This window comes from Caretta caretta, chromosome 13 (assembly GCF_965140235.1).
Source record: "Caretta caretta isolate rCarCar2 chromosome 13, rCarCar1.hap1, whole genome shotgun sequence".
Classification (NCBI taxonomy): Eukaryota; Metazoa; Chordata; order Testudines; family Cheloniidae; genus Caretta; species Caretta caretta.
In genome coordinates, this window is record NC_134218.1 from 18,191,859 (window position 1) to 18,211,443 (window position 19,585).

The 19,585-nt window shown below is 43.0% G+C and overlaps 1 protein-coding gene across 3 annotated transcripts in view; it reads left to right on the forward strand.

Moving 5' to 3' along the window:
- Nucleotides 1–19,585, forward strand: part of PREX1 (phosphatidylinositol-3,4,5-trisphosphate dependent Rac exchange factor 1) — a 323,079-nt gene that overhangs the window by 291,425 nt on the left and 12,069 nt on the right. The gene's annotated exons all lie outside the window — the stretch shown is intronic.

The window sequence follows — 19,585 nt, forward strand, 5'->3', positions numbered from 1 at the left end:
CCCATTTTGCGCACTTACTGAAGTTGTGCATTTCAACCTGGTAAATTCACAGGCAGTCAGCTAATTAGTTACATTTGCAGTCACATATTCAGTTGCACGTATAATAATGATGAAAATGGCATGTACAAATTACACACAAACATGTGCATTTTTACATGCCTTTGTGCATGCCTGGTTCTAAACTCTTGAATCCAATGTTATTTTCTTAACATATTAAAATTCATAAACATGGAGGTTTTGCTATATATTTTTTAACAACTGGTGATTGAAGTTATTGTACTAGAAAGTGAGATTTGAAACAAGCAAAGAATGTACCCAGGCAGCGACCAAGCTTCCCCACATAGCTCTGTCAATGCACCCCAGTGCTGATTTTCAGCTCCCCCCTTTCTACTGGCCTTATGTCTCTGTAATGCCATAAGAGGTCTTCTGCTCAAAGCCAATTTACTTTGTGTAAGAGAATTTGGCTGTGTGGGAAGAATTTTGGAGCAAAGCCAGAATACTGCACACCAGACCACAGAGGGTATACTGGTGCCCAAATCACCATGTAGGCTGACTACGCTCCTCTCTCTCTCTGAAAGAAGACACAGACTGTACTATGCACAGAAGTAATCTAACTGTGATATGCAGGCAGAGTAGGAATTAATGTGCTGCCTGGTAGCAGTGGTGTTAGGGGTTTTAATGTACTCAATCTTTGATGCTCATGGAAATGTTTTCCCACTCCAGGGAACCTAAACACGCCCTGAATAAAAGATTACAACAACATTAAACTAATATCATCACTGTTACTGAGCACACTGAATTCTGTTCTACCGGCAAAGGACAATTAGATCAGAATAGCTTTTAACATTGCAATTTCCTTCTCCACTCAGATGTAGAAGATAAGGAGGTACCACTACTCAGGCAACAGACAGGCATAGGTATCCTTGGGATTAACAAAGAGGATGGCATTACACAGCCTAAGCCCTGGCATCCATAGCACAGACTCCTTTCCAAACAGCAGAACCCCTCATAGCCTTGATTTGACTCTGGCCAGTGGATGTAACTTCTCCTGTTAAACCATTCTAGCCTTGAACTTAAATATCTAGCCACCCACAGCTGCTGCTGATTTGTTGTCACTTTATCCCATTTGTCAGGGTCCAAATGTGACTTTTAGGGACAAATTCAGCCCTGGTGTGAAGTCACCTAACTGGACGTCTAAACAGCCACAGAAATCAACATCGGTGAGGTAACACCTTTTATTGGACCAACTTCTGCTGGTGAGAGAGACAAGTTTTGGAGCTACACAGAGCTCTTCTTCAGGTCTGGGAAACAACTCTGCATACTGAAATCAATGCCAGTCAGAATATATAAATGTTATAAACAGCATAATAATGTATGGGAGGAGCCAGCCAGAGACTCCAGCCAGTAGGACCAGAAGCAGCCAGAACAGGGCCCTTTGGACATTCAGAGAACTTTCTACTGTTTGACTGGATTTTCTGTCCTGTGCTGTTAGGTTGTTTCCACCACCCTCCTCTTCCCTCACAGTCACTGTTACAAATTTAGTCAAGCTCCCTTTCCTGGATGCTCACAGACTGTGATGGGATTCAAACGTTGAATCCCTGTAGGCTTTAAGCTTCCGGAGTCTGTTCAGAATCCAAACACTACCCATAGCTTAGGGTGTCTAGGCACACCTTTGGGGTGCACATCCTCTGTCTAGGCCCTCCTCTTGAGAGCTGAGACCTCCACAGTCCAACTGCCTAGCCCCTGGGACCAGTACTGACAACCCCAGTCTCCTCCATAGCTTAAAAACACCCTTTTCCAGAACTCCAGCTGTGAGGGTCTTCTGGGCCCACAGGTAAATCTTCAAGGGCACACAACAGGTGCAGCATGACACACACACAGACTTTGCACAGGATTCCAAAACTCTATTTCTCCTTACAGATGAACTAGAGCACAAGAGAGTACAGCTCATATACAAAACAACAAACACCCTGAATTAAATGCCCCGCACTCTAGCTCACCCTTTGTCTGTGTTCAGGAATGGAGGATTGCCCCTGCCTCATCAGGCTCCTGACACAACTTCAGCGATTGTCACCACCTCAAGCAGAGAGAAGACCCTGAATAGATCTTCTCCTGGTCTTCTATACTCTTCTGGCCCCTCTGTCAGGTGATCTCCTGATAGGTTGCCAGGCATCTGGTTTTTGACCGGAACGCTCAGTCGAAAACGGACCCTGGTAGCTCCGGCCATTAAGAATCTGGTCAGTGGCCCTAGGTGTAGGGGCAGTCAGGGGGCTCCACAGCTCCCATTGGCCGGGAACCAGAATTAATAAATTGTACAGATTCCCTTGTATCCCACACATCTCTTGGGTGTGGTGTTCTGTCCCCTCTAGTGGAACTGAGACCACTTAGAGATTAATGAGTCTACTACAACCTTAGCTAAGAGCCATGTGGCTTTTAGCTCATGCAGTAGAGGCTCCAGAGGTCCCAGGTTTGATCCTACCTGACGACGACTGGGGTCTGTTGGTGATAGACCCTAAATCAGGGCACTCTTCTCCACAGCTACCAATCTTACCCTTTCTGCCCTGCCATGTCCACCTCATCTTCCTTTTCTTTCCATTTAGCTTATGTCCTCTCCAAAGTAACCCCAACCCCACAAAAATCATGGAAGTAGCACTCTGTTTACTCTGCCTCGTGCATGCAGTTGTGGTGACTATGTGTAAGGGGACTGTTGCCCCCTTACTAACATTCAGTGGGGGTGTTTTGGTTGGCTAGCTCCCAGTACTAAAAAGGGAGAAGGGTCGATGGGAATCAGGACCCTGAGACTGACAGCCCCCAGGAACAATGGGGAGAGGCCAATGCTCCAGGTCAGCCTGAATGGCAGGGTGAGCAGGCTAATCAGGGAGTCAGGAGACCAGGGAGGTCCCGTCCTCCGTGTGAGCTGGAATTGCCGCCTGGGTCAGACAGAGTGGGGCTGAGTGATCTAGCCAACTTTCTACCCACCTTATAGTGCATTCATCCAGCCCATACTTCTTTAACTTGCTGACAAGAATACTGTGGAAGACCGTGTCAAAAGCTTTGCTAAAGTCAAGAATCAATACATCCACTGCTTTCCCTTCATCCACAGAACCAGTAATCTCATCATAGAAGGCGATTAGATTAGTCAGGCATGACCTTCCCTTGGTGAATCCATGCTGACTGTTCCTGATCACTTTCCTCTCATGTAAGTGCTTCAGGATTGATTCTTTGAGGACCTGCTCCATGATTTTTCCGGGGACTGAGGTGAGGCTGACTGGCCTGTAGTTCCCAGGATCCTCCTTCTTCCCTTTTTTAAAGATTGGCACTACATTAGCCTTTTTCCAGTCATCCGGGACTTCCCCCGTTCACCACGAGCTTTCAAAGATAATGACCAATGGCTCTGCAATCACAGCCGCCAATTCCTTTAGCACTCTCGGATGCGACTCGTCCGGTCCCATGGACTTGTGCACGTCCAGCTTTTCTAAATAGTCCCTAACCACCTCTTTCTCCACAGAGGGCTGGCCATCTATTCCCCATGTTGTGATGCCCAGCGCAGCAGTCTGGGAGCTGACCTTGTTCGTGAAGACAGAGGCAAAAAAAGCATTGAGTACATTAGCTTTTCCCACATCCTCTGTCACTAGGTTGCCTCCCTCATTCATTAAGGGGCCCACACTTTCCTTGGCTTTCTTCTTGTTGCCAACATACCTGAAGAAACCCTTCTTGTTACTCTTGACATCTCTCGCTAGCTGCAGCTCCAGGTGCGATTTGGCCCTCCTGATTTCATTGCTACATGCCTGAGCAATATTTTTAAACTCTTCCCTGGTCATATGTCCAACCTTCCACTTCTTGTAAGCTTCTTTTTTATGTTTAAGATCCGCTAGGATTTCACCGTTAAGCCAAGCTGGTCGCCTGCCATATTTACTATTCTTTCGACACATCGGGATGGTTTGTCCCTGTAACCTCAACAGGGATTCCTTGAAATACAGCCAGCTCTCCTGGACTCCTTTCCCCTTCATGTTAGTCCCCCAGGGGATCCTACCCATCCGTTCCCTGAGGGAGTCGAAGTCTGCTTTCCTGAAGTCCAGGGTCCGTATCCTGCTGCTTACCTTTCTTCCCTGTGTCAGGATCCTGAACTCAACCAACTCATGGTCACTGCCTCCCAGATTCCCATCCACTTTTGCTTCCCCCACTAATTCTACCCGGTTTGTGAGCAGCAGGTCAAGAAAAGCTCCCCCCCTAGTTGGCTCCTCTAGCACTTGCACCAGGAAATTGTCCCCTACGCTTTCCAAAAACTCCTGGATTGTCTATGCACCGCTGTATTGCTCTCCCAGCAGATACCAGGAAAATTAAAGTCACCCATGAGAACCAGGGCGTGCGATCTAGTAGCTCCTGCGAGCTGCCGGAAGAAAGCCTCATCCACCTCATCCCCCTGGTCCGGTGGTCTATAGCAGACTCCCACCACTACATCACTCTTGTTGCTCACACTTCTAAAATTAATCCAGAGACACTCAGGTTTTTCTGCAGTTTCGTACCAGAGCTCTGAGCAGTCATACTGCTCCCTTACATACAGTGCTACTCCCCCACCTTTTCTGCCCTGCCTGTCCTTCCTGAACAGTTTATAACCATCCATGACAGTACTCCAGTCATGTGAGTTATCCCACCACGTCTCTGTTATTCCAATCACGTCATAATTCTTTGACATCACCAGGAACTCCAGTGATCAATGGCTCCATGTCTAGTTGGCAGCCGGTGTCAAGTGGAGTGCCCCAGGGGTCGGTCCTGGGGCCGGTTTTGTTCAATATCTTCATAAATGATCTGGAGGATGGTGTGGATTGCACTCTCAGCAAATTTGCGGATGATACTAAACTGGGAGGAGTGGTAGATACGCTGGAGGGCAGGGATAGGATACAGAGGGACCTAGACAAATTGGAGGATTGGGCCAAAAAAAATCTGATGAGGTTCAATAAGGATAAGTGCAGGGTCCTGCACTTAGGACGGAAGAACCCAATGCACAGCTACAGACTAGGGACCGAATGGCTAGGCAGCAGTTCTGCGGAAAAGGACCTGGGGTGACAGTGGACGAGAAGCTGGATATGAGTCAGCAGTGTGCCCTTGTTGCCAAGAAGGCCAATGGCATTTTGGGATGTATAAGTAGGGGGATAGCGAGCAGATCAAGGGACGTGATCGTCCCCCTCTATTCGACATTGGTGAGGCCTCATCTGGAGTACTGTGTCCAGTTTTGGGCCCCACACTACAAGAAGGATGTGGATAAATTGGAGAGAGTCCAGCGAAGGGCAACAAAAATGATTAGGGATCTGGAACACATGACTTATGAGGAGAGGCTGAGGGAACTGGGATTGTTTAGTCTGCAGAAGAGAAGAATGAGGGGGGATTTGATAGCTGCTTTCAACTACCTGAGAGGTGGTTCCAGAGAGGATGGTTCTAGACTATTCTCAGTGGTAGAAGAGGACAGGACAAGGAGTAATGGTCTCAAGTTGCAGTGGGGGAGGTTTAGGTTGGATATAAGGAAAAACTTTTTCACTAGGAGGGTGGTGAAACACTGGAATGCGTTACCTAGGGAGGTGGTGGAATCTCCTTCCTTAGAGGTTTTTAAGGTTAGGCTTGATAAAGCCTTGGCTGGGATGATTTAATTGGGGATTGGTCCTGCTTTGAGCAGGGGGTTGGACTAGATGACCTCCTGAGGTCCCTTCCAACCCTGATATTCTATGATTCTATGAGCTAGGAGAAAGCAGGGGCCTGAGCTAAGCTGGGGAGCAGAGGTGGGCCAGATCCAGAGGGACAAGAAAAGCAGCCCAGAGAGAGCAGACCCTGTCCTGGGAGCAGAGCTGCAGCTCCAAAGCCAGAGGCACAGCCCAGAGAGAGCAGACTTCCCCTGGGAGCAGAGCTGCAGCAACCAGAGCCAGAGAAGCAGCCCAGGAAGCAGGTCAGTGCTGGGAGCAAAGTCACAGAAGCAGCCTGCAGAGCAGACCTGTCCTGGGAGCAGAGCTGCAGCAACCAGAGGGAGAGGGGCCAGAGAAGCAGCCCAGGGAGCTGGAGGCAGAGCAGCAGCAGCAGTGCAGAGACCGAGTGGTGGAGCTGGGGCTGGAGCAGTCTGGAGCTGGGTGTGGTATGAGCAGCTGGGGAGACCGAGGGGGACCCTGGGCAGCAGACCAACACAGGGAGATGCCTCAGCCAAGAGGCTCTGCAGGCCAGGCTTGGATCGTAACCCCGACAGGGCGGGGGCGACACTGGGAAGAAGAGTCCTACCACTTAGAGCCTGAGAGCGTGTGGCCAGCACCAGAGCAAGTGTCCAACCCACAGCATCCCTGCAGCACAGCCAGGGCCTGAGAAGAAGGCCTGGGACTTACAAGGAACAGACTGTGAACTGCCCGGACATTCCAGAGACACTGTTTGTGATGTTCCCTGCCACAGAGCGGGGTGATGTGTTTCCTTTAACCTTTCCCATTTTTCCTTATTCTTTTTAAAATTAATTGTTGATTAAATAACTTGCATTTGCTTTAATTTGTACGTAATGGTCAGTGGGTCAGAGAAGTGCCGATTGCAGAGAGAGTACCGTGGGAGTGGGGACACCCTAGCCCCTGTCCTAGGTGACCACAGCAGGGTTGGGGGTCGAGCCCCCCCGGGAATCCTGGGCCCAGCCTTGTTGGGGTTACGAGGACTCTGCCAGGCAGGAGAGTGGAAGGGGAGTCCTCAAGGGCTGGGAGGCCACTGGGTAAAGGAAGTGGGAGCGAGGACTCAGATCCTTTCGCTAGCCCACTTCACCGGGGTAGTGCAGATGCCAGGAAAGTTCCCCACAAGAGCAGCACTATTCCCCTGCTTACATATGCATGCAACTTTGGCATGCCTCTGGCATGGAAGTAGCATGTGAAAGCTCTCTGAAAAGTACTCAGCTGCCTATGGGGGTTCCAAAGAATGACAAGGTCGATGATACATTGGCCACCTGAGCTGCAACCCAAGAACTGCTTTTTTAATTAATTAATTATTATTATTATTATTCTGCTATTGAGAAATATTGTTTTAACCTCTGGGCTATATAAAGTTACTGGCCATGGTTACTCAGCCTAATTACTGACATTTAATTTATACAAAACAAAGAGCAGGATGAAATACTAAATGAACTGGCCCCACTGAAATCAGTGGCAAAACTCTCCTTGTCTTCAGTGGTGCAGGATATCACCCATAATCATCTTCTGACTCAGTGAGCTAAAGCACCCCTCTTCCTTTGGGCCCCCATGGCAAGCAAGGTTAGCAGGATGCTCCAGCGGATGTTGGTGCAGCTGGCAGCATATAATCAGTGGAGAGCCTTCACTTCTATCACTTCTCCTACTGGTGTGACAAGTATGCTAATCTAGAGGGAATGGTGCAAGAATCAGCCTGTTTCCCATAGGGTTTAGGGAGTTTAAGCAGGATGATGCCTGCGTCGTTAGGCAAATGTCTTTTTTCATTTGTACTCTGTGATGGTGATGACGACAGCGATGTAATACCTGACATTTATATAGCATTTTTCATCCATGAATCTCACAACACTTTTGTAACTAGCAACCTTACTCACCAGCCTGGGGAATTATCAGCAACATCCAAATCAGTCTTTACCCTTTCCCTCTAGGTTCCATTTATTATCCAAAGCATCCACAAACTCTCAACAGGAAAACAAAACTTCCAGCTGCAGCTCTCTACTCAGTCACAATGCCCAGAGCTTCCCATACAGCATCTCTTTTTCTCAGGAACTAATGCAGAAGATCGACCAACTGACCCTCTCCTGAAGCTTCATGCAGCTCTTTTATAGGGAATAGCTATCTTCTTCTCTGGTAGGTCTGATTAGTGAACAGTGCCCCTGGCCTTTGGACCTTAAAGCAGGTTGCCCTGTTACAACTGTATAAAGGAAAATAAGTATCATTATCCCCATTTTACAGATGAAGACACTTGTCCAACGTCACACAGAAAAATAAAGGCAGAGCTGGAAATAAAATCTCCATCTCCTGAATCATCAGTCCATTGCCCTAGTCACTGGGCCGTGCTCCCTCAAATAACATTCACTTTATTAAATAATGCACATGTACTCTCCAATGAATTATTGACACATTTTAGAAATCTAATCTAAAAAAATAAAACCAAAAATCTTTTATGGAGTAACCAACGGCCATAAAATAGAGGGCTGTCCACATTACCACTAGAAACCATATTGTTCAAGGGTGTAATTAAGCCCATAAATTGTGCTTTGTTTATTTATTTGTATTTTTACTACTCCAACACCCTAATGCCCCCTGGCAATCTTATAAAAATGTAATAAAACGATAATACCACCTACACGTCTTTAAGCAGTGCTTTTCATGAGTAGACCTCAAAGTGCTTTACAAGCAAGGTGCCCCATTATAGTCTTTAGTCATAACCAGTCAAATTCATGTCTGTATCTTTATAACTATGTTTGGCATGTCACTGCTTTTCACTAGCCATGTATTTCAAAATTATTACCTAAAATAATGTTTAAATAGTTTAAAAATATATGCACTCTGTACTTTGGTACGATCCTCATATTTGGTTTGCTAAAGTCTGGATGAACTGATGAAAAAAGATTTGTATGCTTCAGAGCTGCCAAGAGAGAGGCTGAATCTTCTGCATTATGGGATGGTTATGGAAGTCAGTTGCCATTCAGATGTCCATCCGTCTTGTGCCAGGTGAGAAAGCAACATGGGTCTGTCTCCTCTGAGATCATAAAAATGAAGTTAAACTTCTTTAGTGGTTATAAGATTCCAGCATTTTATAGTTTATCAAACCAATTTCTCTATCCAGAGATCCTGCGGATAAAATTTATGCATCAAACAACAGAACTGTGATTACTACACAGTAACATTTTTTTGAAACATGACCAAGCTGGCTTCATGTAAAATAAACATAATCTTCAAACAGGACAAGATGTTCAGCAGTTGTCAAATTGCATTACAATTTTAACGAGAAAATCAAACACATTTTGAGTTCTATTTTATTTTTATCCTACTGGTAAGTTTTGCTTGTTGCATTTGTGTTTATTCATAACTTGAAGCAGGCTACTAGGGATAGGTGAGGAGTACTGAAATCAGTCCTGCTATGATGGCAGGGGATGAACTGGATAATCCAATACAGATCTTACCCAAACGATCACTTGTGTTTTATGTTTGAAAATATTAACATGTGGTAACTTTGCTGGGTTTCTAAACAGCATTGTTGCAAAGCCATTTAACATATGTTTGTTTCTACATATTGATACAAATTATTTTCCTTTTTGGAGGGCTCTGTGCAAAACACTTCCGGATTAATTTTATTTACACCAGAATATTAAGTATTTTTTGTTGCCATTTCTCAAGTTAAAATGGATAACAAAATTACTGAGAGGTGCAGTTTTATGGTCTGGTCACAGGACTAGGAGCCAGGCTCTCCTGAGTTCTAATCTTTACTATGATAATTGCTCCATCTGCAACCTTAGTCGGATCACTTAATTTCCCTGCCTCAATTTCCCCGTCTGTAAAATGAGGATAATGTATACTTATTCATCTCACAGGGTTGTTGCAAGTATTTGGTCATGTTCATAAAGTGTTTTGAAGATGCAAATCATTATGGCTCCAGTTTATGTTCACATTCAAGTCAGTTATAACTTTAATCCTTGAATGAAGACCCCAAAGAACGGTCAACATTGCTAACAAAATGGAGGAAAACTGAATACCATAAAATAATAAACAAATAAAATCTATTTTGGAAAGCTAAATAAAATGTCAGGGTATGCATGGGAAGCATAGACACCTTTAGTAAAGGTCACCAATCCAGAGGTTCTGAAAATATAAGCATTTAAAATAATGAAAGAAAATCTTACTAAATTATTACTATACCCTTGGGAAAGCCACTGTAAATCTTACGCAATGAGCAAGTCAGCTTAAACCAAACCAATAGAGTAGAAATCCTTCAGAAGAAGGGTTTTACTTATCTGCTGAATTATTTTTAAAGAATCTGTCTACTTTAGGATTCATACCATTTCAACTATAATAAATGTTCTTGGATGTTGTAGACTAAGGGTGGCTGCATCAGGCTTCAGCAGTGCTAGAAGCTAAAGGACAGGCCTGTCAACAGTGCAGCAGAGGGAGCCATAAAAAGTGCTAGACTGCAGGGACACACATTCAAAAGTAGATCTTGCAAAGTTTACAGGATCAATTCAGAGTGGGGCTGTGTGGGTACCTGATTTTTCAGTTCTCCAGCAATTCAAACAAACAAACAAAAAATGGGGAGAGGTCAACCTGAAAATGATTTTTTTTTTTAACATTTTCAGTGAATCGAAAAGTGGGGGGGAACCGTTGCCTTTTAATTTTGAGTTTTCCTTTTGATTTTTATTTTTTAAATTAAAGGTAATTTCTAAACAAAAAGTTGTTTCAAATAGAAAAGTCATAACATTTTGTTCAGAAAATGTTCAAATGAAATGTTTTTGACTTTTCTGGAATTTCTTTAGATTATTTGCAACTGAACCAATCTCCCAAAATCCACATGAATTTACAAAATCTTTCAGTTGGCCCAAATCTGTATCGCTCACCAAAAAAAGGGTTTGGTTGAAAAATTTCACGCAGCTCTAGTTCAGGGCTTGAAGTGTGCCTTTAAATAAAGCCATTTAATACCTATGGGGAAAAGAGAAAGGAAAGTTTTCAGGTTAAATATTTTCCAGAGGTGAGACCAGACCAAAATCCTGGATTCAAAGATGCCCGCTTTGACGGGTGGGAAGTTCAGAGTGGGACTATAATGGAACTGAACTTTACAACTCAGCCGTGAGCCTCTCATGTTCTTTCCCCAATGTGTGAGACCTAGGAACCAGACTGGTTCCACCTTGTACTTATCTCCACTCCTTGTTCCACCTTTAACTCTGTCCCCCATGGTGAGCAGGAGCTACTTTGAAATGGGCAATGCTGCTTGATTCAGAGTGATATATACCATGCACCTGGGACTCAGTTCTGACACTAAGGGTATGCCTACACTGCAATCAAAAACCCATAGCACCAAGTCGCCAAGCCCAGGTCAGCTGACTCAGGCTCACAGGGCTCAGGCTGTGGGGCTAAAAACAGGAGCTCAGGCTGGAGCCGAGATTCAGAGACCCTCCCCATTGTGGGGACTCAGAGCCTAGCCTCCAGCCTGAGTCTGAACATCCACACTGCAAGTTTTAACCCTAATTCTGCCAGCCTGAGTCAGCTGACCTGGGCCAGCTGCACCACAGATATTTTATTGTGGTAAAGGATGCTGTCAGTCACCTGAAGGAAACTTTAGAGGGGCCACAATTTAGTGTCTTGCTGCTGGGCTTTTCCCTTGTGCTGCTCTCACACACCTCTCCGTTGAAAAAATATATATCATTTGGGATATTCAGTCAAGCACATGAAGTTGAATCAACATTATTGCTCCATAAGGAGCAGTGCTTAAAGTGGGGGGTGGAGGGTCACAAGGGTTTTCACACCAGGCCAAAAATATTTCCATTTGAGCCAGGTTGCTGAGAGGTGCACTGTTTTACCAAAGCTGCCGCTCCCAGGTTAGGATACAATCCACACATACTTTTTTCAGACCACTTTAAGCCCAGACAAGAAGCGTATTTTCTTAACAATAGTATGGTGTTTTCAAGGGATTACACTGGCAAACTGTCTCCTTGCCTGGGGCCTAATCCTGCAAGATGTTGATGCAAATGGGATGTGGGCACATGCAGCACTACACAGGAGCTGCCCAGAGTTTTACAGGATGAGGCTTTCATCTGAACCACTGCTCCACATCTTCCACTGCGCCACATGATGGCTGCAAATGCTGATACTGAGCTAGCCAGTCAAGCACAGCTATGCAGAGAAGCAATCACATCTTGAATACATTTCATTACAGAGCTTTGAATGCATATTATTACAAATGGACCTTTCTGCTTGGTTTAAAGAAAAAATGGTTATGACATGAGTGGTAATGGAGCACATGAAATAAATGGACCCCCCCAAAACAAACATTTTACGTGTTTTTATGTTGGATGCCAGTATAAGATCACAATAATCAGCAAGTAGAATTAAAAAAGGAAAACATACAGAAATAAATTATCCCCCAACTGGTGCCATGAATAGCGGGAGTAAAGATGAAAGTGGCAGACCTGCTGTGCAGTCAAGAGCCCGCTCCTCCTGCTCCCAGTGAAGTTAGTGGGAGATTTGCCATGAACTTCAATGGGATCAGGATCAGACATTGAAAGAAAATATCCCCTCCTTCCCTAACAATTATGACAGATCAGATGTAACCATTTGGGTATAAGGACAAAATATGCTGGATCCGTTTTTTAACTATGGCCTCCAATAATGCAGGTGCATTTTTGTAGTTGCATAGAATGGTGCTTGGCAATTTTGTTCCCACGGTTGGTAGCACTTGGACAACTTTCAGATACTTGATATGCAGGAGCAAACAGGCAGTTAGCATTTAGTGTTACCATTTGTGCCTGCAAAACTATGGGGTATATGTTATTTCAGGTGCAAAACTCCACGCACAAGGAGCTGAGGCTTGTGAGGCCTAAAAATCAAACACTTTAAGTCCATCGGAGAACAAACTGTCATGAAAATGATAGAGGAAACAGTCTAATAAATGAGTAAAGGATTTCAGAGTATGGACAGATATGAGAGCTAAGAGCCACATGCAGAGATCTGAGAGGAAAATGTTGCTCTATGTAAGTAATCTCCAAACACTATGGTGAAACAGACACTAGAAGCCTACTTTTCTATATAGGATTTTCCTACTGGAGGAGGCATGGGATGTGTGGTATATGGGACAGAAAGAGTTTCATAGATTCAGAGATATTTAGGTCAGAAGGGACCATTATGATCATCTAGTCTGACCTCCTGCACAACGCAGGCCACAGAATTTCACCCACCACTCCTACAAAAAACCTCACACCTATATCTGTGCTATTGAAGTCCTCAAATTGTAGTTTAAAGACTTCAAGGAGCAGAGAATCCTCCAGCAAGTGACCCGAGCCCCATGATACAGAGGAAGGCGAAAAACCTTTAGGGCCTCTTCCAATCTGCCCTGGAGGAAAATTCCTTCCCGACCCCAAATATGGCGATCAGCTAAACCCTGAGCATATGGGCAAGATTCACCAGCCAGATACTACAGAAAATTCTTTCCTGGGTAACTCAGATCCCACCCCATCTAATATCCCATCACAGGCCATTGGGCCTATTTACCATGAATATTTAATTACCAAAACCATGTTATCCCATCATACCCTCTCCTCCATAAACTTATCGAGTTTAATCTTAAAGCCAGATAGATCTTTTGCCCCCACTATGGAAAAGTCTTAGTGTATGCACTTTCTTTTCGTGATGCATTAAGAAACATATTTTTTCAGGAAGGATATGAGCATGTGACTTTAGGCAATACAAAGGGTGCATGACAGAAATCCCAGGGGACAGAACAGCATACAAATAGGGATCACATCTTGCTTTATCAACTCAACTATTGACTGGCAAGAAAACTTTACAAAAGAGAAACAGTTTACAATAGATTGGAAGCTGTTAATTTAAACTGCAGAGAAGAAAAATGTGGACCTGTTATAGGCAGAAATACTTCCCAACAAATCCTCATCGAAAGTTCAAAAATGTGCAGCAGATATTGATTTTCTTCTTGTAATGTTTGGAAGCCAAAGACTTCCATGATTAATAAACAGCCATGTTAATAAAACAGAGAAGTCGATCCATTGCTTCACTGCTATTAGGCCCATAAGGAAGAATATAGAATTAAAACCATCCTAAATTTGTCCCCTTGCCAATTTTGGATCATGCTTTTGGAGCAGTCTTGATCTCAGAACTGGTTTAATCTCTCAGGTTTTTTCCTCTGAAATTTGAGTTTTGCTTTCCCTCCTAAATTTTGTTGCTAGACAATCAATTGAAAATTCAACTGTGCCGTGTTATAAGATCTCATGTGGATCCCTTTATTTTATTTTCTATTCAGGTATTTTATTTTCTATTATACTGTGCTTATCATCTGTAGTACTGGAGCACCTGTTATCCACACTGTTCAGGGAAACTCATCAGGGGTGTACATTGGATCTGATCAAACAATGTAAAAAGACTTCACAAATCAATTAATGTAAGAGAATTTTGATGTGGCCATGTTTGTAATCCTTCCATGTTCATGCTTCTACACAGGGCTGAGCAAACCACTGGATCAGGAGCCATGTAAATGGTTCATCCAGAGCTCATCACTAGCACATACAAGCTGGCTAGAGAGATTACTCATTCACTCCTCCCCCACCACCATAGAGATTGAGGATTTTATTCTCTGAAGCTTTCCCAATTCCTGCTGGCCTAGGAGCAAGGGACCAAAGCTCAACTCCTAAAATTTACCTGTTACCAATACAACACAACACACACACACAACCCAGTAGTTTTCTGAATATATTATGTGGTGGGTTTTTTTACCAGCATAACATGGCATTTCTGCCAAACCACAAATAAGTGAAAATCAGCTGTATTAGCAGCGTATGCTAAGTCTAGAATTTGCATCAGCATATGCTATTGGGAGTTTTTGGTGGTAACTAGCCACCAAGGAGAAAAATCAAAAGTTCTTTACTCTTAGCCATAGTAGCCAGCTATCACTATTGAATGTGACCTGCAAATAGGGTGACCAGATGTCCTGATTTTATAGGGACAGTCCTGATATTCGGGGCTTTTTCTTATATAGGTGCCTATTAACCCCCACCTCCTGTCCTGATTTTTCATATTTTCTATCTGATCGCCCTAGCTGCAAAGGATAGTTTAAGAGTAGCCTATTTTGCTTCTTTGTAACAGATAAAGAGGACTTGAAGGGATTTATTATAAAAGTGGGAGAAGTAGCCAAAACTCAGATATTTTCCATAAATTATTTACATATGCAGAGTGATATTATATACACATAGACTTTATATATAAATATATAAACAAACCAGATTCATATCAACATAAATACTACTACAAACCAGAGGGTTTTTTTAAAATAAATTGTTGAACTGATTTGGGCTGGTCAGGGATCAGTCTGTGCAACTAATTACCATGCATCTTTGCTGGAAGTTGAACTGGGCACATGTTTCCACAGTAAGTTTTTTCCCCCAACCCACATCAAATTGCTGTTGCAATAGAGTATGAGAAGCATCCTGCCAGCTCTTTAAGTTGGAGATGTCCTTTCCATGCTATACTTTACACTATGCTGTAAATATATTTGCATTGGAGTAAAATGCTTCTCAGATTTAGATACAGAAAACCATTGGGTGGAGAGGTAGAGTTATTGGGTAATTTCCTCCATCCAATCCTTCAGTACAACTCAGGATGGTCTTGCTCTGATACAACTTTTGTTTCTACATAGCAGCAAAGGTCTTTAGCTAAAAGAGCCAGCGGTATCCCTTTTCCCAATATGCTTGACTGCCTATTCTAAAATGGATTTAGTAGTTAATCATTCTCTATATCATTTCTATATACCTACTGAAAACATACTAATGTACCAGCTAATCCATGGGTTTAGGATTCTAACACCCTTTGTAAAGAAAAGTAACAAGACAGCAATACAGATCAGGAAAGTTCAACTTGTTTTTGTTCTAGCACCTAAGCTCTCAGTATTCCCACTGTTAGTGGGCTTCCCCCCCTTCCACTTTAAGCACCCTCTGTGTTCTCCATTTATGTTCACCTGCTACCCAATTAAGTCTCTATCAGCAATGCATACACCTGTAATGGATTTAACTTCAGTTCAGGACCCCTTAGTCATTAATCCTCCACATTACAACCTTGATTGGAAGTTTTAGTTCTGTGGTTAGGCTTCTAATTGGCCACGTTCATGAACGCTCAACATGAGTATATGTTTAAAGTGGCTTCATTAACATGCAGTTCTTTTACCACAGAAAGAGGGCATTTTGTCAAATACCTATAAGATGTCTTTATATACATAGGGTGAAATTCATTCCAATGCAGAGGGCCTGTTGTGTAAGCCCCTTTGCCCCGTTTAGGGCCTGATTCAAAGCTCACTGAAGTTAATATAAAGACTTTAATGAGACTCAAGCATGTGCTGAAATGCTTTGCTGAATCAGGGCCTTTGTTAAGCTCTTAAATTCTATGACCTGGACAGCTTTGCACTTGCATAACATTTTTACAATGAACCATCAACTCTGGATTCTTGAAAGATAGGAGTCATCCAGAAAAGTATCTGATTGTAATGTGATCACAAGCATATAAACTCAACAACAAAATCTGAAAATCTGCATAGCTTACTCCCCTCATTTCTCAAAGGCAGATGCACATTGAGAAGAGGGAGGAAGGAATCTACACTAAGAACCAACATCCTGAAAACACTATCTGGTTTTGATGCATTTTTTCCCCATTAGAAGTGTCAAAGAAGTAGAAAGACAAGGAGAAGGAAAGCATGGAATGCTCAATGTAATACTTCACAAACCCAACAGCCACAATCTCAACACTATATTTCATGAGTCAAGTTATGCTAGAAAAGTAAAGCTGCCTCTAATTATTGTGCAGCAGAGAAAATCTGGCAAATTGTCTTTTTCCTGGATACAGGGAAACATGAACATTCCTTCCTTTTGGAAGAAAGAGTCTGCATTGTTCTTTCCCCTCTAACCCTGCTGAAGCATTAAGACCTCTCAGGAGTTCAAGCCTGCTATGACTTTATTGTTGCCATTATACAATACACTTCCTGATATAATGGCATGATAAGGCTCACCAGCAATTCAACTCTTTTAAATTAATGCTGAATTGAAGGAACATATAAATAATGGTTCAGGAATGAAAGAGTTACTGGAAAAACTGACTCAGGGCTTATATGTTTCTGTAACTTGAAAAATAAATTACTTATCAATAGAAGGAATTTCACTTTAGCTATCTGGCATGCTGCCATTTAATTTTTCAATAAATAATTCAAAACAGTGCTTTATACTGAAGTTGCCACAAAGGTAACTTCTGCATAACAAATTGTTTTGATATTCAATTGATGATGAAAGGAGAGATGTATAACAGGATCAAGGAAACTCTTGCTTACCTGTGGCAATTTCATCTCATTTCCTGTAAATGGAAAGATGAAGTCATGCTCATTAAAAAAAAAAAAAATCATGACATGATTGAGAAGTATCAGAATTTAATGCGAGGCTCTTGCAAACAGCAATCCTGACGAAGAGGGGGAAAAAATCCTAACATCTTTTTGCTGAGAAAGATGGGAAAGGTTCTAAAAGCAAAAAAGGTTGCAGAATAAACAGCTTATTATAACTTTATTTATGGTACTAGAGACATGATTATAAATCTAAATTGAAATTAATACTGTAATATGTCTGTGCAACTGTGTCTAGTGGTTGTATAATTTCCATTAAGCTAAATGTTTTCACAATTTTAAATCGTTTTCTTAATGGTTTTGAAACAACAATTGCATTTTATTTGCATTAAATGGCTCTACATTCAGGGCCAGCTTCAACACTGCTGTAATGGAATATGTGGCGCTCTTAAAGGGTGCTTAAATGAAAAACACTCTAAGTTCAATGTGGTGTGCATATTTCTTGGTGATGATAAAAATCTCACAAAAGTACAGTGAACACAATGACCCATTAGTGTTTCAGTAACTAATGTGTCACTGCCAAGACATTAATCCTAATTCCATGGTGACTCACTGTCAGCAGAGTTTTGATAAAACAATAAGCAGAAACAAACAAAAAACCAGATGAGAAGAAGCCAAAAGGAATATGAGCCAGATTTCCAAAAGCGTGCATGCAAATGCATATTCATGCACGCACACTTTTGAAACTTGTCTCTGAAAAATTAAAATTACATTTACAAATAATCTGCAGGTCCACAGTAGTAGACGTAGGTCTATGATGAGGCCTTGTATCACATGATTAGACAATGGGTCTGGGAGTCAGAATTCATGGAGTTCAGTCTCTGCTCCTGAATCTGTGAATACTTGTGCAAGTCATTAAAGCAAAGACTGTCAAACATGGAAGCCTAAAGTGATGCACCTAAACACGTGGGCTTATTTTCCATGAGGCGAGCAATCAACAGTTCCACTAAAATCAGTGAAAGCTGCTGGGGGCACAGCTCTTTTGAAAATCAGTCCAATTATTGAGCCACCTAAATATGGACATAGGCCCATAATTAGGGGCCTACCCGATTCACGGTCCATTTTGGTCAATTTCATGGTCATAGGATTTTAAAAATCGCAAATTTCATGATTTCAGCTATTTAAATCTGAAATTTCATGGTGTTGTAATTGTAGGGGTCCTGATCCCTACAATTGTAGGGGGGTTGCTGCACTGCTAACCTTACATCTGCACTGCTGCTTGCAGCAGTGCTGCCTTCAGAGCTGGGCAGCTGGAGAGCGGCGGCTGCTGGTCGGGAGCCCAGCTCTGAAGGCAGAGCCGCCGCCAGCAGCAGCGCAGAAGTAAGGATGGCACGGTGTGGTATTGCCACCCTTACTTCTGCACTGCTGCCTGCAGAGCTGGACCCTCAATCAGCAGCCACCACTCTCCAACTGCCCAGCTCTGAAGGCAAAATAGCAGAAATAAGCGTGGCATGGTATGGTATCACCACCCTTACTTCTGTGTTGCTGCTGGCAGGGCACTGCCTTCAGACCTGGGTGCCCAGCCAACATCTGCCACTCTCTGGTAGCAGCTTTGAAGGCAGCATAGAAGTAAGGGTGGCAATACCGTGATCCCCCTAAAATACCTTGTGACCTCCCCCCCGCCACTACTCCCTTTTGGGTCAGGATCCCCAATTTGAGGAACGCCAGTCTCCCCCGTAAAATCTGTATAGTACAGAGTAAAAGCACACAAAAGACCAGATTTCATAGTCTGTGACACATTTTTCATGGCCATGAATTTGTAGGGCCCTACCCATAATGTTAGGCGCTCAGTTTCGAAAATTTTGATCCTCATCATTCAGAGCTTCAGTTTATCAGCCTGTGAAAGGGAGGGAATAATAATTTATTTCTTCAAATGTATTTCCAGTTGTGCCTCTCAGATAGAGCTCTGTAGGTGCTGGACACAATTAAAATCAAAATAATCAAAAGTATCTATTAAAAAAATGGAAAAGGCAAGCCTCCTGAAAGGTCATCTCAACCCCCGAGACAAGGACCATTTACCATATCGCTCGTTAAGTATCAAACTGCCTGCCATAAAATGTAAAGGCTGTGCAACACAGCTGAGTTAACATTTCCATCTTAACCTTAACTTTCATATTTTCTGGCTTCTTCTGGATTTTAACTGAACAATGGCACCAGTGTTTCACAAACACATTTTTTGGCATTTGGATTGATTTCCAAAGATGGCTTCTAATTGTATCAGTGTAATTTTATGCCCACAGAAAATAGCACCTGTTTCTTGGCACTCGCAACAAATTGCAGGTGGAAATTATAGAATTTAGTCATCTAACTACTTGACTGTACTGGCAATATGGTGCCTAGATACTACACATTATTGAACACAGGGATAGTCAAACAGATTGACAGAGCCTGCCATTTGCAGGCATAATTAATGGAAGGCAGAAAAGTGCACCTGTGAAAAGGTGAGACTGAGTTGGAGCCCATTAAACAAGTTAGC